Below are 25,141 nucleotides of genomic sequence, written 5' to 3'. Positions count from 1 at the left end.
GTCTTACAATAATCATAAAAAGTGTTTAAATAGCTAACACTAAAATGCATAAAGAAACCCTAATGATTAAATGCTCGAGTTTGTTTAACCTCAAACCCAATAACTAATAGGCTCCATCCATAAGGCCACAGGTTGGGTCGTTTTCTTTTTACTCTTCCTCCCATACGTGCGTATAATTGGGGGCTTATATCTTGTGTCCGCACCATGAACACTCTAAAACAAATATCAAGTGGGCTCCCAGTTCAGATGCCTTTTGCATTTTGCACATTTACTTAGGTCCCACATGTATGTATTGTCAACATGAAAGTCAGAGTTCCACAGGCATTACAACAGCTCACTGTGCACACACCAGACTTGTGTATTCCTTCTCTTTTCCTTAGTTTCACTATCCTTAACTCATTTCTTTTAGTTTGTAGCTTCATCTCTTCCAAAAAATTGAAGAGATATCTTTCCTTCTTGCATCCTTAGAAGTGAAGAACAACTCCGATAACTGAAGAACCGGTCTGCGTCAGGCAAACTCTGAAGTTTTGGTCTCTCCTCTTCCATGTCCGTGTATGTTGTGAAGCTTGCAGTGGGTCTTGCATCTCATGGTAAACCCAACTGTGTAAGCACTTTTGCAGTGGATCTGGGGAAATTTTCTTGGAACTTTCTATAATTTCTAAATTCCTAACTCCCTAAAGCCTGATCTTATTCTCTCTATAATTTCTAACTTCTTTTTTAACCTTTTTGTCGTTAGATTTTCTATTAGATCTACTTTTCATAAAACCCATTATCATATAAAGAAACTTCATCCATGTCTATAGTAAACTGCTGTTAAAAAAAAAAAAAAAATCTATGTCTACGTGTATTACAGTATTGGTTAATATGCCTATTTTACTAAGAGAGATGCTACGTCCACAACATTTTTACAATATTTTCACAACAAATCATAGGTGGTTAGTTGTTACTGGTTCAAATTTGAACCTAATACTAAGATTACTTTTTTACCCCAACAATAACAACTAATAACAACCTGCCACTTATGATTTGTTGTGAAAATATTGTAAATATATTGTGGACATATCATTTCTCATTTACTAATAATGTCCATTTCTTTCTTAATAGGGACAGCTATCGGTCCTGATTCTCACCTATAATGGCAAAGTGTTGTGAATTGTTGTCAAATAAATGTCGGCAATGGTATCGAGATTTCTTCTCAAAGGCTGCCTTATTTATGTTTGGTAATAATTTCTGAAATAAACTTGGCTAGCTCTTGCAAGTTAATTTTTCATTGATAAAAAGAAAAAGGAAAAAACTTTGTTTGAGCTTTCAAAAAAAATATTATTTACTTCTTTTTCATTTTTCTTATAAATTTCTTTTATCAAATCTTAATCCTCACATAGTTCAAAGAGAGAGAGAGAGAAAATCTCAATGAGGAAATTTTGTTACTAATTACTATGATTAAGCTTAACTAATGACATATATATACACACACACACACACACACACACACACACATACATATACATATATACATATATATACATATACATACACACACACACACATACACACATACACATATATATAAAATAAAAAAGATTATGTTCTTTGTTCATATATAGTTGAAAGTTGAAACAGAGCATGAGCGGGAAAAGGAAACGGTTACAACAACTCCTAGCTAGTACATGTGTAAAACTAACTACTACATGTCATTAGAGCATTAATATTGGTGGTGCTAAAAAGTAATATTGCTATTTTTAGCACCACCAAATACAAAAATAGGGTTACATTGGTGAAGCTAAAACCAAATAATTTGGCTACACAACTACCGTGAACAACTACTTTTAGTTGTGCATTGTAGCTCATATATATATACATACATACATTGAAAAAAAGTAGCGTAAATATCATCTTCAAGCAGCTTAATTCCCTTAAAACCCAACACCAAATAGACTAATCATGCTCACATTTGCTCCAGTTTGCAATGCCTCCATAAATTCCTTGGTCCCAGACCTCATAATTGTACCCAAATTGTTCACCAAATCTATAACCCAAAAACTAGAAAAAGTGTTAGCAATCTAAAATCACATTAAATATTAAGTTCTTGGACCAAAATAGAGAAGAATAATATATAAGTACTTGCACGCATAAATAAAGAGAGCCTTGTTGAATCGAATCTTATCCAATACCTACACACATAAATGCAAAACCAATCAGTCTTAATTCTCATCCAAGTAGCTTAATTCCCTTAATAAAAATACTGTAAATTCCAAAAAAAAAAAAAAACTCAAAAAAGGAGTTTACTAATATTCTTTTTCAAGCAGCTAGTTCAAGCACAAACCCTCCTATTTAAAATCTTGAAGTCAACCACGATAATAAGCCACCATGAAAAGATAGAACCTTAAAAGTCGGAGCCTCTGACAGTAAATGTCTTCAATCTGAAGAAAAATAAAAGAGGATGTAGAGCTAAATTAAATGTCTTCAATTTGAAGAAGAATGAGAGATAGAAAGTGAGATAGAAACTGACAGTGTATGTGAGTTTGTGGGTCTTAAAGTGTAGGATTTTTAATTTATATATTTATTCTCGTTAGTTGAAAACTTGTAGGTGGATATGATGAGGGTATTTTGAGCAATGTATTAGTAAGAGTTAGAGTTGCATTTTTACTAGACTGTCCTTTAGTTTTGTTTTTACTTAAACATAGGGGTGTACACACATTTTTGAGCTAAAAAAAATGAGGAATCCAAATGAGGAAAGCCCCTAAATATATATATATATATATATATATATATATATATATATATATATGTATGTATGTATGTATATAGCTCATTATTTTATTTGTGTGTTTACACTGATAAGAATATTTAATTCATTTATTTTCTTTTCTTTTACACCGATATGAATTAATGCTCTGTTTGCTTTGCTGGAAAACTTTCTGTTAAGATAGTTTTCCACATTTTTTAGTATTTGGTAGCACAAGAAAAATTGGTCAACGAAAAACTATCTTTAGTCCATGGAAAATCCTAATAAAAAGAAGGCTTGTTTTTTATAAATTGTTTTCCAAAATGTTTTTTTGGAAAACAATCTCTCTCACGGTACGCTCTCTCACTTTTTCTCTCTTCCCTATCCTTTTTCTTTCCTCACACCATCACTGTCACTAACTCTGGTCTCTCCTCTTCTATAGATCTCTCTCTCTCTCTCTCTCCCTATATTTCTCTTCTCCTTTATAACACAATTCTCTGATTAGATTTTTTACCCTCATTGCTCAGTAATTATTTCATTCCTCTCTACCAACTTGCAAAAGAGAACATATTTGTAATGGTAATTATTTCATTCCTCTCTACCAAAATTCCAATTCTTTACTTTGAATTTCAAACTTAATTTTATTTTTTCTCTAAGAAATTTTGGGTTTGATGGATTCTAGGTAGAATGTTTTTTGCACATAAAAGTACTAAAAAAATAAAAAAGAAGAAAGAATGAATGAATGAAGTAAAAGACGAAAATTTTAAACATAGTGCCTATATGGCTCTAAATTGCTTTTACATAGGATAATCTTCTTTGTTGACAAATACATTATGCAGATACTATGTAGTGATGATATATTATGTAGATACATTATATAAATACATAATTTTGAGTAATATTAAAGACTTGTGGCTGATCATAGTAGACAATTAGTGTACCAACAAAAAGAGTAGACAATTAAAAGTTATTATTATTTGTACTTATTAAAGATGTATTCCCCTGTCAATTTTATGTATATAGACAAATGGTTGATATATATATATATATGTGTGTGTGTGTGTGTGTGGGGGGGGGGTAAAAATGCTTAAAGGCACGTTTGGATCCTTGGGTTGGATCCTTGGGCCTGGTTAATTGGTATAAGTCAGTTCAATCAGAGTTTTTTGGGCCCACAGGTTAGTTCGCACTATAATGGTCCGAGGAGCAGTCCGAGGTGGAGAACCTCCTCGGACAAACCTAATAAAGGCCATGGGACTGGCTAAAGGGCTTAGAGACTGAATTCTGGATGGTCTGTTGGGTAAGCGCACAATTGTACTCCGATCCAAAAGCAGGTGATGGGCTCAGGCCCACTGAGCCTTATACAATTAAATTTGTAGAGTATGGATTTCAAACCTAGGTTTGGGATGTTGGAAGTTCAATTAACAGGTTAGAGTGCCACAATCGTGCAAATGATAAACAAGTGTAACAAAAAGACCTCCTCAGACGTAAGCCGAGAACGATTTGTATAAATATTCTCCTTCTATGCCAAAGTTTACAATTCTTAGTTCTTTTTTAGCTAAGGGGCCAGTCCCCTTCTCCTTCCTCTCTCGTTTCCTTATATACTTCTTTTTTTCTTCACTGATTCATCCTTGTGTCATATTAATCTTCCCCCTTTAGATATTTGTCCCATTCACCACCTTCTTGAAGTCTTCAAATAATAGCAGGAAGGTTGAATTCTACTGTTTAGAGGTCATTTCCCCATTAATGCGGTCAGGGAGGTAGATGCAAGGCCTTTAATGTGGTGGTAGCAACTTTTCCTCAGATATTTCTCACACATCCTTGCTTTTGAAGGGTGCTTGGGTCACCCTTTTACCCATCAGTTTTTTCCACAGTCCTGTCTCTAACCCATTTAACAAGTCTCAGGGTCATTGCTGAGCCTGTCCGAGGAGACACTCCTCCTCAGACAACTTCTTGGACCTTCACAGTGCAGACTGACTTGTGGGCCTAGGGACCCTGATCAAAACAAACTAGTACCAGCCAATCAGGCCCAAAGCCCAAATGTTCATTCAAGAGCTTTTACCCCCCACAATAGCCCCTCAAAACTTTATTTTTTCCCTCCCATTCGAGGAGAGAAATAGAGTTTTGAACCGAACAGCACATCTTCCACATACTTTGTAAACCGTCACACGTGCAAGGGTCCTTTCGTTCCCTGAAAACGTCTTTAACGCTTCGAAACCCAGAACACGCGCATTTATGACCGCAAGTTACATCCTGTTCCCCACGTTCGAGGGTGAGATGCGCATCCAACGGTCCAGATTAGCTCTAAAAATTTGAGCGGGATAATTTTAATTTCGAGGCCGCCTCCCGCACGTCAAAATGCCTGGAAACCCGCGCATTCATTCATTTCTTCAGAAATCAATCGTATCTAAGTGTCAATCATTACCTTTTCTCTCCAGAAGCTCGTGAAGAATCGCATAACCAACTCTCGTAAGTTCTTACTTTCTTTACTCATTCCTTCTCGGCTTCTGTCCTCGGCCACCATCTAAACCTCTTTTCTTCTTTAAACTCTTTTTTTCGCTCTTCCTAAATGGGTAGATTTAAGTGTTTGGTAGATACTGACGCCGGTATGGAGGGTTTTAGGGCCAAGTACAAAATTCCCAATGACGTAGGCCTAAGGTATTGCCCAGTAGAAGCCGTAGGTAACGCTAGGAGAGAGGGAGAAGTCATCATTCCCATGATTGCCTTCATAGTAGGTGGGATGACCCTCCCCATGAAAAATGTGACCAGTGAATACCTTCGCAACCATAGAATATGCCCAGATCAATGCACACCCAACGTGTTTAGAGTCCTAGGTAGTGTCGATGCTCTAAACGAGCAAATGGGTCTGAACTTCACATGGCACGACGTTGCCTATATGTATGAGTGTCATAAACTCAAAAATGTAGGGTATTACATTAAATCTCGGTCTAGCATAGTTAGGTTGATTTCTTGTCTTCCTAAATCCAACAAAGGCATGAAGGACGACTACCTCATCGCCTCAGGAAACTGGTATGACGGTCCTCATTGCCCAGTCGAATGGGGAGAGCCAGGTGTGACTCCTTAGGAGTTAAATTTCCTAACCCATGATTCAATCCCATTGCCTTTACCGTTTTTAGTTTTTATTGCACATTATTACTTCTTGTCTTGATGTTGATCACTATTCTGACCATGCTCGTCTTCTCGGATGTTTTTTTCTTATAGATAAACAACACGTACGCCTACGCCTCAGCCTTTGCAACGTTGTTGACTTGAGCCGAGTCCTCTGCTCCGAAGTATTCATCAGTGAGGACCTACAAGTGAGAGCTACCCACCTGATACTGGGATACGACCCCATATCAGTGGACTTCCAAGAAATTGACAACGCGATCATTGCGGGAGATAAGTGACGCAGAAGGATTGACGTGGCAAGACCTAGCTTCCTTTCCAACCGCGAACTCCCCGACGATCCCTCCATCATTCTGTACACATGCCCTATTGCCACGATTCCTCTCTCGGCACACTCCGAGACAACCGCCGTTCGAGAAGAGCAAACATCCTCGCTACATTCGTTGGACGAGGAGATAGACCAATTTCAACTCGAGGACGTTGAAAGGCCTCGAGGAGATCCACTTGTCATTCTCTCGGATGAGGAACATGCGCTCGTCGAGACTTCGGGGATTCAAGGTCTGGTAATTGCTCAGCCTAACTCAAGCTCCGAAGAAGAAGACATAGACCCTTTATGGCAGCTGATGCACAAGAGGGGCGCTAGAGTCTCTCAGAAGGGAACAGGTGGGTCGTAGGTTCCTCCGTCCCTGCCCCTACCCCCTCCTCCCTCCGATCCTAAGCCTCCCGTTGTGGAGCCTAAGAAAAAGAGGAAGAGTGAGGCCGAGGATATAGATGCGGAGAGGCAGAAGAAGTTGAAGCAACAACAATAACAACAACAAGAGCAAAAACCTAGCAAGGGCAAGGGACGTGCCTCGTCAGTGGAAAGCGGGGAGAACAGGGACCTTGCTGAGGTACGACATGCACTGCCTAACTGGTCTCCCGAGCTTAAACTGGACGGGGCACCAATCTCCTCCCAGTCTAGTATCAGGGCGTTCTAGCAAGGCCATGCCTTCCACCTGGCCGACGCCTTGGAACGTCCCCTTCTTCTGCCCAAGGACATGGACGCCTTGGACAAAATGAACCAGCCGTATCTGTTCCTTTTGCTAAAAAGGGACTTGGCCCTAGTAAGTATTTGAGTCTTATCCTCACCTTATTTTTTTTTTCATTACACCTTATCGTAAGAAACATTCTTATGTAGTTGAGATTTGCGTTACTAATTGTGCATTCATTTTGATATTTCACCACAGGCCATCCAAGAAGTCTTTGCTACCGAGAAGTGGGTGGAGGATTCTTGGAAGAAGGCTGGACTTGAACTGGAGCTTAGGTAGGAGATCGAGAAGTCCTTAGGCCAGGCTCTTGTGTAGAATGAGAAGCTAACCCCACAGCTGGTGGAGCTAAAAAGGGAAAAGGATGGTGCCGAGGCTAGCCTGAAGACAATGAGGACCCAGGTGGAGGGGCAACGCAAGCTTCTTCGTCAAAATGATGAAGAGTTGTCCAAAACTCAACAGGAAAACTCCGACTTGAAGAAGGAGCTCGCTAGGATGAAGGACAAGGCTCGTACCTTCAAGGACTCTATGGAGGCTGCGAAGAAGGTCGCTTACAAGGAAGGGGTAGTGGCGACAGAAAACCAACTAACTGAGGAGTTCGCCAGGCTGTGCCGAGAGTATTGCCAACAAGTTTGGGAGGAAGCCTTAAATGTGGTAGGGATTCCCTTAACTTCCGAGCTGAGGAAGCCCGAAAACATCTGGCTTCCCCTAGACATCTAGGTGATAGAAGAGCTTCCTCCTGTCGCCCTTGCCTTTGAGACAACACCTTCCATGCTCCCTCCTATGATCCTAGAGCCCATTCCACCTCCTACAGAACCTAAGAGTTCCAACAAAGAGAAGGAATAGGGTGATGGGGCCGAGAAGACTACGAGCCAAAGCGCCGAGCCCAATGTCCCTCCACTAGTGGCAATAGATAAGGGAAAACAAGCCCAGTCCTCATTCGAAATAGAGCTAAAACGCACAGAGGCTGCCAACACTTCCGAGCAGAGTCCCCCTTCTAAGGCTTAGGGTCTAGGCTAGTTAGGACTTCTCTTTTTGTTATGTAATAAATTTATTAATTTTTGCCTTGAATGTACATTAACAAAAATTAATGAAAAACTGTCTAGTTTGATTTTCCCTTGACTTCCAATTTTTTAGTATAAAAATACTCATCAGCACAAAAATGAATGAATGGAATAATTAAGTTTACTTACAATATTTCAATTCGTCATGACTTTAAATAAAAGTACACATACTTTGCTTGCACTTCGCAAATCATGCCTCAAGAACCTAACATATGTAACACAGCAATATACAATAAAAAACTTAACTTAGAATTTAATTTGGGGTATAAAGCAACTCAAGTGTTTCATAAACTCCTTAACACTAATGTGATATGGGTTTTGCTAACGTTCTCAAAGTTGAGGGTTCAAGGGCCCGACATAATCAAACTTCCTTTCTACAGCAAGTAGGATGTCAATTTTTACAAGGCATGTGGTCTGAGGACCATGCATGTCCAAGTTTTTATCTAATACTTAGAAATTATAATTTGAAATGTTATTTTTCCCAAAGTAGAAGGTCTGTGGACCCGACATAACTATGGTTTTGTTTAACACATGATAAGACATCAATTTCCACAAGGCATATGGTCCGAGGACCATACATGTCCAAGTTTCTGTTTGATACTTAGAAATTGTAACTTAAAATTTTAATTTCCCCAAAATAGAAGGTCTGTGGACCCGACATAACTAAGGTTCTGTTTAACACCTGGTAAGACATCAATTTCCACAAGGCATGTGGTCCAAGGACCATGCATGTCCAAGTTTCTGTTTGATACTTAGAAATTGTAACTTGAAATGTTAATTTTCCCAAAGTAGAAGGTCTGTGGACCCGACATAACTAAGGTTCTATTTAACACCTGGTAAGACATCAATTTCCATAAGGCATGTGGTCTGAGGACCATGTATGTCCAAGTTTCTGTTTGATACTTAGAAATTGTAACTTGAAATGTTAATTTTCCCAAAGTAGAAGGTCTGTGGACCCGACATAACTAAGGTTTTGTTTAACACTTGGTAAGACATCAATTTCCATAAGGCATGTGGTCCGAGGACCATGCATGTCCAAGTTTCTGTTTGATACTTAGAAATAGTAAGAGATAATCCTAAGTACATATCGAAAATTTGAACAACAAACGATAAAAGTACTCTTTATTAATAATAATACCTTTGTAGGTTTTTTACATTCCAGGGATGTTGTACAATTTTTTCATCTAGATCAGCTAATCGATATGATCCTATGCCAGCTACAGAGGTGATCCGATAGGGTCCTTCCCAATTTGGTGCTAGCTTTCCCCATGTTGAGTTTTTAGCAGTACCCACAACTTTCCTCAACACCAGATCCCCAAGCACTAGGGGCCTCAGCTTCACATGAGTGTCATACCATTGTTTAAGCTTCTGCTGATAATAAGCCATTTGGACCATAGCGGCCTCTCGCCGCTCCTCAAGCAGATCCAGGCTTTTTTCAAGGAGGCCATCATTATTTTCCGGGCTAAAAGAGCTCGTCCTTAGCGTGGAAAAACTAGATTCTAAAGGTATCACCGCCTCAGCTCTATAGGTCATAGAGAATGGTGTTTCTCTAGTGGATCTCCGTGGTGTAGTCCGATACGTCCATAAAACACGTGGTAGCTCCTCTACCCATCTACCCTTCGCGTCATCCTACCTCTTCTTGAGTCCACCGACTATGACTTTGTTAACGGCTTCAGCCTGTCCATTTCCCTGAGGATAAGCTGGGGTGGAGTATCTGTTTGTGATGCCTATATCACAACAATATTTCCTGAAAGCTCTACTATCAAATTGGATGCCATTATCTGAAATAAGTGTGTGAGGTACCCCAAACCTAGTGATAGTATTCTTCCATATAAACTTCTTGGAGTCGATATCCCTAATATTTGCTAAGGGCTCAGCTTTGACCCATTTGGTGAAGTAATCGGTTCCCATGAGTAGCCATCTTTTGTTTCCCACAGCCCTCGAAAAAGGCCCAACTATATCCAGTCCCCATTGAGCGAATGACCAGGGACTGGATAAAGGATTGAGGACACTCCCAGGCTGATGAATGTTGGGAGCAAACCTTTGGCATTGGTCACACTTTCTCTCATAGTCTTGAGCTTCCCTTTGCAAATTGGGCCACCAATATCCCTAAGTCAGAGCCCTGTGGGCTAAGGACCTTCCTCCAGTATGACTTTCGCAAATTCCCTCATGCAATTCTTCCAAAAGTGCCTCTGTTGCTTCAGGATGTACACATAGCAAGTACGGTCCAGAGAAGGAGCGTTTATACAACTTTTGGTCCTCGGACAACCAGAAACAAGGCGCCTTTCTATGGATCTTATCTGCTTCAGACTTGTCCTCGGGAAGAATATCACTTTTTAGAAAAGGGACCACATCGTCAATCTAGCTTGGTCCAGGCCTTATGAGATGGATGCGAACAACACTTGTAGTGGTCAGGGTTGGTTTTAGCAAGTCTTCGATAAGAATAATCCTAGGCGAACATTGAGCTGAGGATGTCGCCAAAGTGGCCAACGAGTCCGCATGTGTGTTTACACTTCTAGAAACATGAGAAAGGGTGAAAGAGTCAAACTCGGATTGTAAACATTTGACCTAGGTCAGGTACTCTTGCATTCTTGAATCCCTAGCCTCTATGGTCCCCATCACTTGGCCCACAACTAACTGAGAATCCGAGAACATATGAACTTACTTTCCCCCCATTTTTCGTACCATATTCATACCAACCAAGACCGCTTCGTACTCGGCCTCGTTATTAGCAGCCGAGAACACTAATCTTAATGATATTTCAAAAATAATTCCCTCAGGGGATACCAAAACAAGTCCAACACCAGACCCCTTCTGGTTGGTTGCCCCATCAACGGACACTTTCCAAATCGGAGGTCCTTTGTCCGTAATCATGCCAACTGATTTTTCATCCATGCGTGATTCCTTCGCAGTTTCTTCTAACTATGGTTCAGTGAACTTTGCCACCAAATCCGTGAGAACCTGGCCCTTCACCGAGGAGCGTGGCATGTATTTGATATCAAAAGCTCCCAAGATAGTTCCCTACTTGGCTACCCTCCCCGAATAGTCAGCACTTCGCAACACCGACTTGGGGGGCAGTTGAGTCAAAACCACTACGGTGTGGGACTAGAAATAGTGAGGAAGCTTCCGCGTGGCATGGACTATAGCCAGGATTGCCTTCTCTAAAGGCAAATAATGCACCTCAGCTTCATTCAAGGATTTGCTAACATAATAAACCGGTCTTTGTACCCCGCTGTCGTCCCTTATAAGAACCAAGCTGACTGCATGAATGGCTACGGCTAGGTACGCAAATAGGATTTCATCGACCTCTAGCCGAGACATAATGGGCGGCCGGGAAAGATATTCCTTAACTTGCTAGAAAGCCAAAGCACACTCCTCGGACCATTGGCATTCTTTCCATTTATTTAACAGTTGGAAAAAAGGTCTACACCTGTCAGCTGACCAAGAGATGAATTTGCTAAGAGCAGCAGTCATCCTGGTCAAATTTTGAACTTCCTTTGGATTCCGAGGGGGTTGCAAGCCCTGAATAGCTCTGACCTGCGCTGGATTCACCGCTATCCCTCTATGAGTCACCATGTAACCTAGGAACTTTCCAAAACCCACCCCAAAAGAACACTTTGAGGCGTTAAGGCGCAGTTTGTATCTCCTAAGTATTTGAAAGGTGTCATCCAGATCTTTTACATGCATAGGTATTGCCTTACTCTTTACTACCATATCATCCATATATACCTCAATGGTCTTTCCAAGTTGCGATTCAAACATGCTGGTCATCATCCTTTGGTAAGTAGCCCGGGCATTTTTCAATCCGAACGGCATCACCTTATAGTGGTAATTCCCCATCGGAGTTATGAAAGCAGTTTTCTCCTGGTCACCCAATGCCAATGGTATTTGGTGATAACCCTGGAAAGCATCTAAAAAGCTCATCCGAGGATGCCCAACCGTAGCATCCACAAGCTGATCGATGCGTGGCATCGGGAACAAGTCCTTTGTGCAGGCTTTGTTTAGGTCTGTGAAGTCCACACACACTCTCCACTTTCCGTTCTTCTTTTTCACCACAATTGTGTGTGCCAACCACTCCGGGTAGAAAACTTCTTTAATAGCACCAGCCCTTTTGAGCTTGAGCACCTCTTCTTTGATAGCCTCAGAATAATCTTTGGAGGAACGCCGAGGTGGTTGCCTCCTAGGAACAACGGCAGGGTTGACATTCAAATGATGACAAATGAAGCTTGGGTCAACCCCTGAAGCCTCATAGATATCCCAAGCAAAGACATCGATATTGTTTTTCAAAAACTTCACCAATTCCATCTTCTCTTCGTGTGGTAACCATATCCCAACTTGAAAGAACCTTTCGGGGTCATCGGCTATTAGAAACCTTTCCAAATCTTCACACATGGTCTCCTCTGCTATCACCGCATTGGGCGCATCCAGAGTTGTTAATTGCTATAGGTCCTTACCAGCCGAGGCCGAGGATTCTGATTTGTCTTGATGCAGTACTGCAGCCGATATGCCTTGCCTAACCACTGATTGGCTGCCAAGAATTTCTTTGATGAATCCCCCCGAAGGGAATTTTACTTTAACATGCAAAGTCGAGGAGACAGCACCCAAAGCGTGCAGCCAGGGCCTGGCAAGGATGGCCGTGTATGGGGAATATGCATCAACCACAATAAAATCCACCTCAACTATTTTCGAGCTGGACTGTACAAGCGATCGAATCTGTCACTTTGGCATAACAACCTTTTCTTCAAAACTTATTAATGGCGAGTTGTAAGGAGTGAGATCCTCCAGTTTCAACTTAAGCCTCTTGAATAAGTCAGGGTACATAATATCCACACTGCTGCCTTGATCGATCATCACCCTTTTGACGTCGTAATTCCCTATCCTCAACGTGACCACCAGGGTGTCATCATGGGGTTGGATAGTCCCAACCTTATCCTTATCAGAGAATCCCAAGACAGGCGCACTCCCTCTGATCCTCTTCGGCTTCGAGCTTGACTCCTCAGCCTGGGAGTGTGACACTGCCATCACCCTGGTAGGACAGGAACCGGTCCTGCCAGGTGCAGCGAAGATGACGTTAATCGTCCCCAAGGGTGGCCGAGACGAGTTGTTCTTTTGATTATTTAAACCTGACTGACCGCCTTGCCCGTTTGGTTGATACAGGTGTTGCTTCAATTTTCCCTCGCTAACAAGCTGCTCCAAATGGTTCCAGAGGGTTCGACAATTCTTGGTGGTATGACCCACATCCTGATAGTACTGGCAAAAAAGATTCTGATTTTGTTTCGTAGGGTCCCCCGCCATCTTACTGGGCCATTTGAAGTAGGGTTCCTTACGGACTTTCTCTAGTAGTTGGTGTACTGGTTCTCGGAATATAGTATTAACTACTTGAGGAGTGGCTGAGCCAGACTGCCCAGAGTAATCTCTCTTCGACTTACTATTATGGTATTTGTCCGACCTGAAATCCCTTCTCTCCTGCGGGATAACCTTCGCCTTACCCTTACCCTGCTGTTGATCTTCCTCGACCCTTTTGTACTCGTCAATACGGTCCATGAGGCGACGTATACTTTGTACGGGCTTTTTGGTCAGGGATTTCCTTAAATCATGATCAGCGGGAAGGCCCACTTTAAAAGTATTAATTGCCACTTTGTCAAAGTCTCCATCTATCTCGTTGAACATCTCCAAATACCTGTCGAAGTATGCTTTCAATGTCTCCCCCTCCCTCATGGCCATAGATAATAGCGAGTCCAATGGCCGAGGAACTCTGCTGCATGTAATGAACCGAGACGCGAATGCCTTAGTAAGTTCCATGAACGAATCGACGGACCCCGACTTTAGTCCATTAAACCATCTCATAGCAACAGGTCCCAGACTAAAAGGAAAGACTTTACACATCAAGGTTTCATTCTGAAAATGAATTGCCATCCTCTAATTAAAGTGGCTCACATGTTCCACCGGGTCTGTCCTGCCACTATAAATGGTGAAGGTGGGCTGGGTGAACCGTCTAGGGAGCCTTCCCTTCTCAATCCTACGTGAGAAGGGCGATTTTGAGAGTTGGTGTAACATTCGGCTGATAGCAACGTTCCCCAAGCCCCTGGAGGGAAGCTTCTTATGCTTACGACCTGGTAGGTCATCCTTTTCACAAGAGAAGGTTTCGCTAGTGGGAGTCCTGGACCTTGGACTGTAACTACTTCCCCAGGATTCCCCTGAAAAAGGATTAGATGGGGGTAAAGCCCACCTTCGCCTGACACGGCGCAACTTTCTCTTGAGGTGGTCAATCTCCCTCTGCATGGCCCTAGCATTGTCCTCATAGGTGGCACTGCCTCCGCCACGCGCATGACTCGTGCTAGGATATACAATATGAACACTTCCCTCGCGATCCTTCCGGCTGGGATCCCTGAGACTCAGTATGATGTGGACCTAAGCCTGCCATAATGTTCTAATTCCTTCAATGCTAGATTTCCCACAGACGACGCCAATTGTAAGCGCACAATTCTACCCGGACCCAAAAGCAGGTGATAGGCTCAGGCCCACTGAGCCTTATACAATTAAATATCTAGAGTATGAATTTGAAACCTAGGTTTGAGATGTTGGAAGTTCAATTAACAGGCTAGAGTGCCACAATTTGTGCAAATGATAAACAGGTGTAACAAAAAGACCTCCTCGGATATAAGCTGAGAATGATTTGTATAAATATTCTCCTTCTATGCCAAAATTTATAGTTCTTAGTTCTTTTTTAGCTAAGGTGCCAGCCCCCTTCTCTTTCCTCTCTCGTTTCCTTATATACTTCTTTTTTTCTTCACTGATTTATCCTCGTGTCATATTAATCTTCCCCCCTTTAGATATTTGACCCATCCACCATCTTCTTGAAGTCTTCAAATAATATCAGGAAGGTTGAATTCTACTGTTCGGAGGTCATTTTCCCATTAATGCGGCCAGGGAGGTAGATGCAGGGCCTTTAATGTGGTGGTAGCAGCTTTTCTCTTAGATATTTCTCACACATCCTTGCTTTTAAAGGGTGCTTGGGTCACCCTTTTACCCATCAGTTTTTTCCAAAGTCCTGCCTCTAACCCATTTAGTAAGTCTCAGGGTCATTGCCGAGCTTGTCCGACGAGACACTCCTCCTCGGACAACTTCTTGGACCTCCACAATGCAGACTGACTTGTGGGCCTAGAGACCCTGATAAAAACAAACTGATACCAGCCAATCAGGCCCAAAGCCCAAATGTTCATTCAAGAGCTTTTACCCCCCACAGTTGATATATATATATATATATATATATATATATATATATATATATATATATATATATATATATATATATATATATGTGGGGGTAAAAATGCTTAAAGGCACGTTTGGGGCCTTGGGCCTAGTTAGTTGGTATAAGTCTGTTCAATCAGAGTCTTCTAGGTCCACAGGTTAGTCCACACGATAATGGTCCGAGGAGCAGTCCGAGGTGGAGAACGTCCTCGGACAAACCCAGTAAAGGCCATGGGACTGGCTAAAGGGCTTAGAGACTGAATTCTGGATGGTTTGTTAGGTAAAGACGTGATCCAAGCACCCTTCAGAAGCAGGAACGTGGGAGAAATATCTGAGAAAAAAGCTGCTACCACCGCATTAAAGACCCTGCATCTACCTCTCTGGCTGCATTAATGGAGAAATGACCTCTGAACAGTAGTATTCAGCCTTCCAGCTATTATTTGAAGACTTTAAGAAGGTGGTGGATGGGACAAGTATCTAGGAGGAAGATCTGTGCTACATGTAGATGAAACAAGGAAGAGGAATAAGGATATAAGAAGACGAGAGAGGAAAGAAAAAGGGGACTCCCTTTTGGAAACTAAAAATTGTAATCTTTTACTTAGAGAAAGAAAGGCTATACAAATTGTCCTCGGCTTACGTCCGAGGAGGATTTTTTGTCACATTCATCTATTATTTACATAGACTGTGGCATTGTAGTCTGTTTATCAACTTTCCAATATCCCTAACCTAGGTTTCAAACCTATACTCTACAAATTTCTTTGTATAAGGCTCTTTGGGTCTGAGCCCATCACTCATTTTGGGTCTGGGTACAAGTTGTGCACTTACAATATATATATATATATATATATATATATATATATATATAAAATATATAATAAGTTGGCCTGGTCGAAGTTGTAAGTTACTATTTATTATTCAATCAAGTTGGTCGGCACTGCCGCCATAGTTATCCAAATTATTTCGAATTATTTTATGGATATATCTCCCATACCCCATTTTTTTTTTTACATCTATTTCATGATAACTCTTCCATTCCCATTTATTTATTTCTTCGTCTGCTATTATTTCATCATCTTCTTTTACATCTGTAAATGGTAGGCTGAGCCTCCTTCTAACCATTCTATTTGTTATTCTGTGATTATTTGCTCAGATTAACCTTTGCTTCCCTGTTATCCCGATTCTTCCTGTTTCTGTGTTTAGCCCTAACGTTTGTTGTAGAAATACATGCCTGTGAGATCTGTTAACCGAAGTCTATGTGGTCTCTAAACCATAAGTGGCCGAAAATCTTCCTGGTTTTGGTTTGGTCAGCCCGTGTAACCCGAGGGAAGGCGTTGAAGGGTGGTCCCCATTTTGGAGGAGAGTACGGTAGGTGTGAGTTCACAGATTAGGTGTCTATCTCATTGTTGTATACTCATGTTTTAGGCAGTCACCTATCTACCTTAGAGATAGATTTGCATCCCAATGTAGCTCAACCAGACCTCTAGGATCACCATTCCCAAGTTCTAGAGGAGATCTAGGTGTACAGCTTATTGTTGTATACTCTTGTTTCAGATCTAAAGGTTAGATCCAGAAGTTTGAGGATAAAAGGTGACTAGGTTGTAATTGTTGATTTAAGCTTGTAATCCAGAATCATGAATAGATTATTTAGAAGTTTCTCTTCTACCAGCAGTAGATGTTCCCAACCTTCATCCATCCTAGATATACCAGCAGACATAGAAATACTTAATTCGGAGTCTTATGAGTTATCCGATCTAGATCTAGACATCGGAGATTGGAATATCCCCAAAGTAGCCACCAACCAAATCTATAAGTCTTCATGGTCTTTGAGCAAAGCCTTTAAGTCAAATTACCATGTTAAGACCATAGAACAAGTTTATGGTATAAACAAGGAGTACGAAACATGTTACTTGTTATCCCCATCAGCCATTCAAGCACATAAAAACAAAGGATACAACTTCCTACACATAGGACTTGTCCAAGTCGGAGTTAAACCACTCATCAGAAGAGGTTTGAACAGCTCAATCCTCATGGCCCCAGCCGGCCTTAGTTTGTAACTTACCCCTTTTTGTTTTATAGGCTTTGGAAATTATCCTTGTTTGTGGATAAGTTTGCGGATAAATTTATCATGAAATAAATGGGAATGGAAGAGTTATCCTGATATATATATATATATATATATATATATATATATATATATATATATATATATATATATATGCGTGTGTGTGTGTGTAGACGTTCCTGTCCATATATATGAGCAAGATGAGTGGTAGAGATCATGAAAATTTGACAACTAATTTTGATTGTATCTATTCTCAAAATTTTAGTATGAAAACCAAATTCATTCTTGGCTTTTTATTATTATTTATATTGATTACATTACTTGGTTTACATAATATACATGTTTTAAATTACACAAGAAATATAAAAAATAAAAATAAAAATTTGTATACCAAACACCAGAAAACATTCTCAAGTTCATTTTCAAGGTCGTTACCAAATACTGAAAAATGATATAGTTTTCTAGAAAATGCTATTTGAAAAATGAACCATTTTTAAGAAAACGTTGATGCTGAAACAAACAGAGCATTAATTCATTTCTTTTCTTTTACTTTTCTTCTTTCCCCTACCTTGACTTTCTTCTTGTCCTTGTGGCCCTGCCCAAATGCTCCAGCTCTGCCTTTTCTCCCTTTCTTTTTTTTTTTCCTCTCTTCCTCCGTAGCTCTGATCTTTACCTTCTCTTCCGATGAAATTGATGGCTTCAATCACTTCGATTTGAAGAGAATGGATCGTTGGGTTGTGGCCTGTGAGTCGGTGGTGGTGGGTGTCAGTGGTATGGGTCCTTGGGATGGGGGTTGTGGCCGGTTGTGTGGGTTTTATTAGGTTGTGGTGGGTTTGTTGATGGCCATTGTTGATGTGGATGGGTTGTTGAGGTGGATTTATGGTGGTGTTGGTTTTTTTTTTAATCAGAGTTATTGTGGTGGCAAATGGTGGTTTGTTGATGTGGGTGGATTGTTGAGGTGGATTTGTGGTGGTGGTGGTGGAACAACTTGATATGCACTCTCCTTTGGAACAAGTTTCTCGAAGTAAAAATTCTCATGCTAATTTGCTAGCAACCTTAGCTACTTCAAGTAGAGAGAAATTTTTTGAGAATTATACTCGTGGAAGACCATGCAACTCCTGCTTATGATACACAGATACTAGTAGGAGTACACTTCACGTGAGTGGGCTCAAGTTAGATAGACTCGGTAATTACTTTCCTTAAAGATGGAACCTTACCTGAGGACAGAATTGAAGTGGAGAAAATCCAAAGAAAAGCACCTAGGTTTTGGTTGTTTGAGGATCATAAATTATACAAGCGCTCGTATTCAGGGCTGTATTTGTTGTGTATTCACCCTGAGGCAGTGGAAGTGGTATTGGAAGAACTGCATGAGGGGATTTGTGGCAGTCATGCGGGAGGTAGATCCCTTGCCCATAGAGTTTTAACACAAGTTATTAGTGGCCGAGTATGCAAAAGTCTTCCTAAGAGTATGTTAAAAAATGTGACCAGTGTTAGAGATATGCTCCTAATATCCACCAACCAGGGGTAGTTCTTAATCAGTTGAGTAGCCCTTGGCCTTTTTTCCAATGGGGGTTGGACATTGTTGGACATTGTTGGACCATTCCCTAAGACTACAGGGAATCAAAGATATCTTCTCGTTGATACCGATTATTTTACCAAACGGGTAGAGGCTGAACCCTGGCAAAAATCCAAGACTAGGATGTTAAGAGATTCGTATGGCAAAATATTGTGATGAGATTTGGAGTTCCAAACACTCTCATCTCGAATAATGGGCTTCAGTTTGTTAGTAAAGCCTTACGGAGATACAGTTGTGATCTGGGGATAAAGAATAGATATTCCACCCTAGCATACCCTCAAAGTAATGGCCAAGTGGAGGCCACAAACAAAGTTATTGTGGATGGCTTGAAGAAGAGATTAGAAGAGGCTAAGAGAAAATTGGTGGACGAGTTACCCCATGTTTTGTGGACGTATCACATGACTCCTAGAAGGTCCACTTGAGAGACCCCATTTTCTATGACATATGGGTCTGAAGCAGTTATCCATACAGAAACTAGCTTCTTGACAATGAGGTCTGACCAATCCATTGGTAGCAGCAATGAACAACTTCTCTCCTTTGACCTCGACTTGGCCTAAGAATGAAGGGAAGTTGCTGTGGTGAAATTAGCACAATATCAACAGAAACTTAGACAAGGATTTGGGAAAGGGGTAAAAGCGAGGGTGTTCATTCCAGGGGACCTCCTCTTGCGTAGGGTGGTTGGAAGTATGAAGAATCCTTCTTGGAGAAAGCTTGGTCCCAACTAGGAAGGACCGTATTGAGTGACCTCAATAGCTAGAAAATGGGCTTATTGGTTAGAGAATCTAGATGGGATTGTAGTCCCTCGACCATGGAATATAAATAACTTACGGAAATACTATTACTACTTTGAAATCCTGTAAATGATTATATGTGTATGTACAATCAAGATGTATTAAGCAGCACTATTTTTCGTTTTGGTTAAGGGTGGTTTTGATATTACTAAGGGTTAAATAGAACCTCGACTAGGTTCAATTCCTCGAATCACCTGCCTTGGGTGGATTAACACCTAATTTGTTCTAAGGGTTAAACAGAACCTCGGCCAGGTTCGATTCCTCGGATCACCTGCTTTGGGTAATTTAACACCTAGTTTGCTCTAAGGGTTAAAAAGAACCTCAGCTAGGTTCGATTCCTCGAACCACCTGCCTTGGGTAAATTAACACCAATTTTTCTTGATAAGTTTAAGTGAGACCTTAGCCAATTCTGACACCTCAGACGATCAACTATGGGAAAGCTCATCTTCAAGTTTTGTGAGCATGACACCAAATTAAGAAAGACTTCATATCTTAGATTACAGAATAAGAATTTCCTTAAAAGATTAAGTCCATTGAAAGTAGACATGTATGTGAAGTCAAATGTCAGTATATGGTAAAGTTCAGGAAAACAAGGTAATTCATAATGTATATTAGAATAATGTTAAAAATTACTGCTAAAAATAATGAGTAAAAAGCAAAAATAAAAGATAGGTCGAAGCTTTTTCATTAACAAATTGAAGTACCAAGAAGCTTCTTTACAAAAAAAAAAGAAAAAAAAGAGGTCATAGTACAAAAGGTGGCCATATAAAAAAACAAAACAAGATGAAAGCTCGGCCTAATGTCTATTTTGCTCCTTGGACCTCGGGCATTTCCTCCTTTTAGCTTTTGCAGTCTGTCCTTCAGCAAAAGGCTGTGACACAGAGATAGTAGCTTCAACCGAAGAGGGGGCGTTGTCCGAGGGAGGAATCTCTTTAGCAGTAGCAAAGGTTGTCGAGGCTTTGTCACTGGACACAAGAGGTGTTGAAAAATCATGTGTTTGTATTGCATACAAAACATACGCATCGGAAATTTAACGGATGTACTTCATACACAATCGATAACATGCACTATGTAAGTTTTAAAATTTAAGAACAAGAGAGTGTACCTTGGTGTGGTGAATTTCAAAACAAAGATCAGAAGTACTTGTGAACACTTTTAATCTTCACTCCAAATTCCACTTATTGCTGAAGAAGTGTGGTCTCTCAATCAATTTCCAAGGAGAGAATAGAAGAGTGTCCAACACTCACATACGAATCATTTCATCCTTGTATGTTCTTCATGAATCCATTCATGAAAAAGACTTATGAAAAACCTTCTTGAAATTCTGTATGTTTCTCTCCTTATATATAATTGATTATCTAATTAGGCTAGCCTATTGGGCCATTCTAATTGGGCTCTTGTGTGTGGCTTGAAGTGGGACTAAAAGGGACCAATAAGACACTAGCTCTAATGGGCCTTGAGCTTTTTAGTCAACTCTTGACAAGTCCAAAGTTACCATTAGTTATACTCAATACCACTATATGAATATAATTTCACTCTAGGCCTTATTAATAAATTATATCTCAAGACTTTATTATACATGCAACCCCTTCATTAAAATATTCGTAGTAATACAAAGTCATGAATATAGACTGCCACTTTGAAAATTACTATATCTTAATCCTTGAGTACCAGGTTTAATCCTTTATGTTATTCATCATATATTTATAAAATCCAATTTCATAAATATATACTTTAGTAACTCCTTACTAAACTGGTTAGGCCAAACTCTTTGAATAACCAAACCTATTAAACTTATTTCAAGGGAATATTTTATATCTTCGTTAAGAGATTATGAATTTCATCTAGAAAATATATGTTCCATCAACACTAAATGCGGCTGCCCAACATACTGAAGTTTTGACCATTATTAATAGATCTCACTCCTAATATATCAAAGCAACCTATATCTCATGATCAGGTCCATTATTCTCTCAGGATTTAGAGTTGACGTAAATAGAAGTTGTGAAATTTATTATCCATTTGACAGTCGTTGGGAGAATAATAAATCTCACAGCGAATATGTCTTAACTCTTAAAACATATCAACATACCAACTAGAAGTCTCCACTTCCATGATCAAGACAAATCATTTTAGTTGATATGTTATAGTTTTCGTAGATGAAAATCCCAATTTCATCACCGACTACGAACTACATTTTGAGTTTACGAGTAACTTGTGATTTACATCTTCTGTGACTAAATCACATAAATCACATATAATGCATCTCATGGACTAAGATAATTTCTCATTAGTTCATTTATAAATAGTCTCATATAATTAAACAATTTAATTATTTATGACATGCCAATAAATTGGATTTTAGGGCATCAGCCCCAACAAGAGGTTGGTCCTCGACGTGGGTAGGGTTTAGGGTCTAGGGTTTAAGGGTTTTAGGGTTAAGGGTTTTAGGTTTTAGGGTTTAGGATTTATGGCTTATGGTTTAGGGTTCAGGGTTTAGGGTTTAGGGTTTAAGGTTCAGGGTTTAGGGTTTTAGGTTTTCAATAAGTGTATGTATTGTATCAGATTCAGTACTCCATCATATCCTTGCCTAATTGACTCTTTGTTGGAAAGTTGGAAAGATGAATATGTCTCGGATGGACTTGAAATTGAGTAGTATGACGTGCAACTACTTGTTGAATGTGAGATCATTTGCTACGTACTAGGAGGATGGAGGACCACATTATAGGGTTGATAGGTCCTCCCACTAAATAAAATACAGTCACTTGTTTTACATTGTGTTGGATTTAGAGCTGTTCAAAGCAATTTACATTACACTTCCCACCTTTAAATCCTTGATACCCATGCTGGCACCTTTATCACCTATCACTACTGTAAGTGCACAATTGCACTTGGACCCAAAGACAACCGTGGGCTCAGGCCCAATGAGCCTTAAACAATGAAATTTGTAGAGTGTGGGTATGAAATCTAGTTTAGAGATACTGGAAACTTAACAACCCGGCTAAGATGTAAAAATACTGGCAAATAGTAAATGATTATTGCAAAGGAGCCTCCTCGGACATAAGCCGAGGACAATTTCTGTATTATTTCTCTTTCTTTCTTAAAGGTTACAATTCTTAGTTTTTTTTTCTTTGTAACTGATCGATCCCCTTTTCTTTGGCCTTCACTCCCCTTAAATACTTCTTCTCTTGGTGCTTTATCCACGTGTTGCTCAAATCTTTCTCCCCTCCTCGATACTTCTTCTCTTAATGCTTTAAATAGTAACCAGAAGTTTTAGTTCTACTGTTCAGGGGTCACTTTCCCGTTAATGCGGCCAGGGAGGTAGGTGCAGGGTCTTTAATGTGGAGGTAGCAGCCTTTTCCTAAGATATTTCTCTAACACCGGTGCCTCTAGAGGGTACAGGGATCCCCCCTTTAACCAACAGTCTTTCTGGAACTCTGTCTTGATCATTCTAGCGAGTCTCTGAGTCCTCCTAGGTCTATCCGAGGAGAAACTCATCCTCGGATGTATCCTCGGACCTTCGGCGTATGGGCCAATTTGCAGTATTAACAGGCTTTTAATCAAGAACAGATCGACCCTCCTTGTTAGAGCCTAAAGGCCCAAATGGCTACTTGGGTCCTTTTACTTCCCACAACTACAACAAAATGTATTTTTAGTGATGAAAATATTCGTCACTAAAAGTCCAGTTTTTCATCACTAAGGACCTTTAGCGACGAAATCTACTAATTAGCGACGAAACTCATTTTCTATGGATTCTCAACTAAAGAAAAAAGAAAGAGTGAAATCCAAAATCTTAAATACTATATACAGCCATAGGTAGCACACTGCATTTATGGATTCTCAACTAAATCAGAACATTATGTGAGATGTGAACAAATTTCCCATGGATTATGTGCTAGATCCATTGTATAATTGTCAAATGGGGAAAAAAAACCATTATGAAGAGAGGTGAAAGGTACACACTATTACACCGGGTGGTTGAACTAAGATACTAGTAGTTGTTTATCATTCAAATTAAGAAAAGAAAAAGAAAAAATAAGCTACAAATTGTCTTTTCACAGCAAGTCATTAGTCATTATGCCTTAATCTATGAAATCAAAGTTGGGACTTGTATCCCTAACTTTTCATCTAAAATGGGTTTCCATTATACAGAAATGCTAGCTACTTGGTCAAGCATGCTAAACTAAATTGTCACCTAAAATGGGTCCCATAATTAATGCATAAAAGCTAGGTACTTGGTCATGGGGAGACCTAGCTAATACTTGTCATGCTTAATCATGTGCTAGCTTTTCTACTTGTTCCCAGTGGCAATAAATGCTTAATAATAATAAGAAAATTGAATAAAGATATAATCAAATATTGAATCAAAAATAGAAAGCAATAGAAACAAAGTAATTAAATTATTTTTTTGCTACAGTCTATTTGAAATTTATATATATAAAAAATAATGAAAAGGAAATAAGTATAAAATTTTACTATTTATTCTTTTGTATTTTATTTTTATCCTTTCCAAATAGGGACAAAAAATAAAATCAAAACGTCATGTAAAACTAGAAGTCAAGAACCCAAAATAGTAGTAAGAAAAAGATAATGAAAATTTCACTGACTTAGTCTGCAAATTAAATATGTATGGTTATATTACCTAGCCATTGCCAGTTTGACATCCATGAAAGTCAAAGAAGATAAATGCTTGACCACCCACTCCAAAACTTGCAAAATAAGAAACTATTGGGGAAGTGAGCCAATGAAGAGTCAAGAGACTGTTTCCTCTTTCTTAACATGGAAAGCAAACGAGTAGAGTCACAAATACTAACAATAAATTAACATTTATAAATTTTAGGTTGAGCACGAAATTGCAGTAAATTACTAACAAGTAGAGTCACAAATAAAGTAAAAAACTTTATTATCAAAGCAATAAAAAATAAAGAAGGAAAAACAAAGAGAGATTGAGTAAATGTTAAATGGAGAAGAGCTTACGGAAACTAGGGACTGAGTTGGAAGGAGCAGAAGGGAAAGACCAGACCGTGTTTTTGAATTCTGGGGAAGTGAAATGGGATTTGTAGTGAACATTGGCTGGGCTTGAGCTCCCTAATCCATGTAGCCAAACAATAAAGCTTCAACTGTTAGCCACTGAATGCATGTGGGTCTTTGATTTTAGAGAAGATTGTTGGTGGTATGAGTGGGATAGTAGTCGCTGATGAGCTTGTCGACAAACCGGCCTTGTTTGGGTTCTTGACGGAGAGATCAACATCAAGAGTGGCGTCGACGGCGGTAAAGCTTGACGCGACGGTGCAGTGAACGGCAGAGAGAGAGAGAGAGTGACAGCAAAATTTTAGAGAGAAAGGGTTCTAAAAAACTAAATTGGTATATAAATAGGAAATCTTTAGTGACGAAATGTTTTCGTCGCTATTGCCCACTTCTAGCGACGAATTTCAGTTTTGTCACAAAAGGAGCCAGAATTTGTTACACTTTTAGCGATGACTTTTAATTTCATCGCTATGACACACTTTTAGCGACGAAT

General features: G+C 39.8%; 2 long non-coding RNA genes across 2 annotated transcripts; both read right to left on the bottom strand.

Annotated features, from left to right (window-relative positions):
• Positions 1-1,938: 1,938 nt before the first annotated feature.
• LOC142614016 (uncharacterized) lies at positions 1,939-24,905 on the bottom strand. Its single transcript, XR_012840342.1, has 4 exons — positions 24,598-24,905; positions 2,287-2,420; positions 2,122-2,171; positions 1,939-2,040 (listed from the first exon to the last, which is right to left on the bottom strand). It is a non-coding gene; the product is annotated as an uncharacterized LOC142614016 (long non-coding RNA).
• On the bottom strand, positions 20,292-24,393 carry LOC142614017 (uncharacterized). The gene is made up of 2 exons (XR_012840343.1): positions 24,263-24,393; positions 20,292-20,585 (listed from the first exon to the last, which is right to left on the bottom strand). It is a non-coding gene; the product is annotated as an uncharacterized LOC142614017 (long non-coding RNA).
• Positions 24,906-25,141: the final 236 nt, after the last annotated feature.

The sequence above is a fragment of the Castanea sativa genome, chromosome 10, assembly GCF_040712315.1.
Source record: "Castanea sativa cultivar Marrone di Chiusa Pesio chromosome 10, ASM4071231v1".
NCBI lineage: Eukaryota > Viridiplantae > Streptophyta > Magnoliopsida > Fagales > Fagaceae > Castanea > Castanea sativa.
The sequence above is the reverse complement of the archived record's forward strand: the minus strand, read 5'-3'. Positions and strand labels throughout refer to the sequence as shown.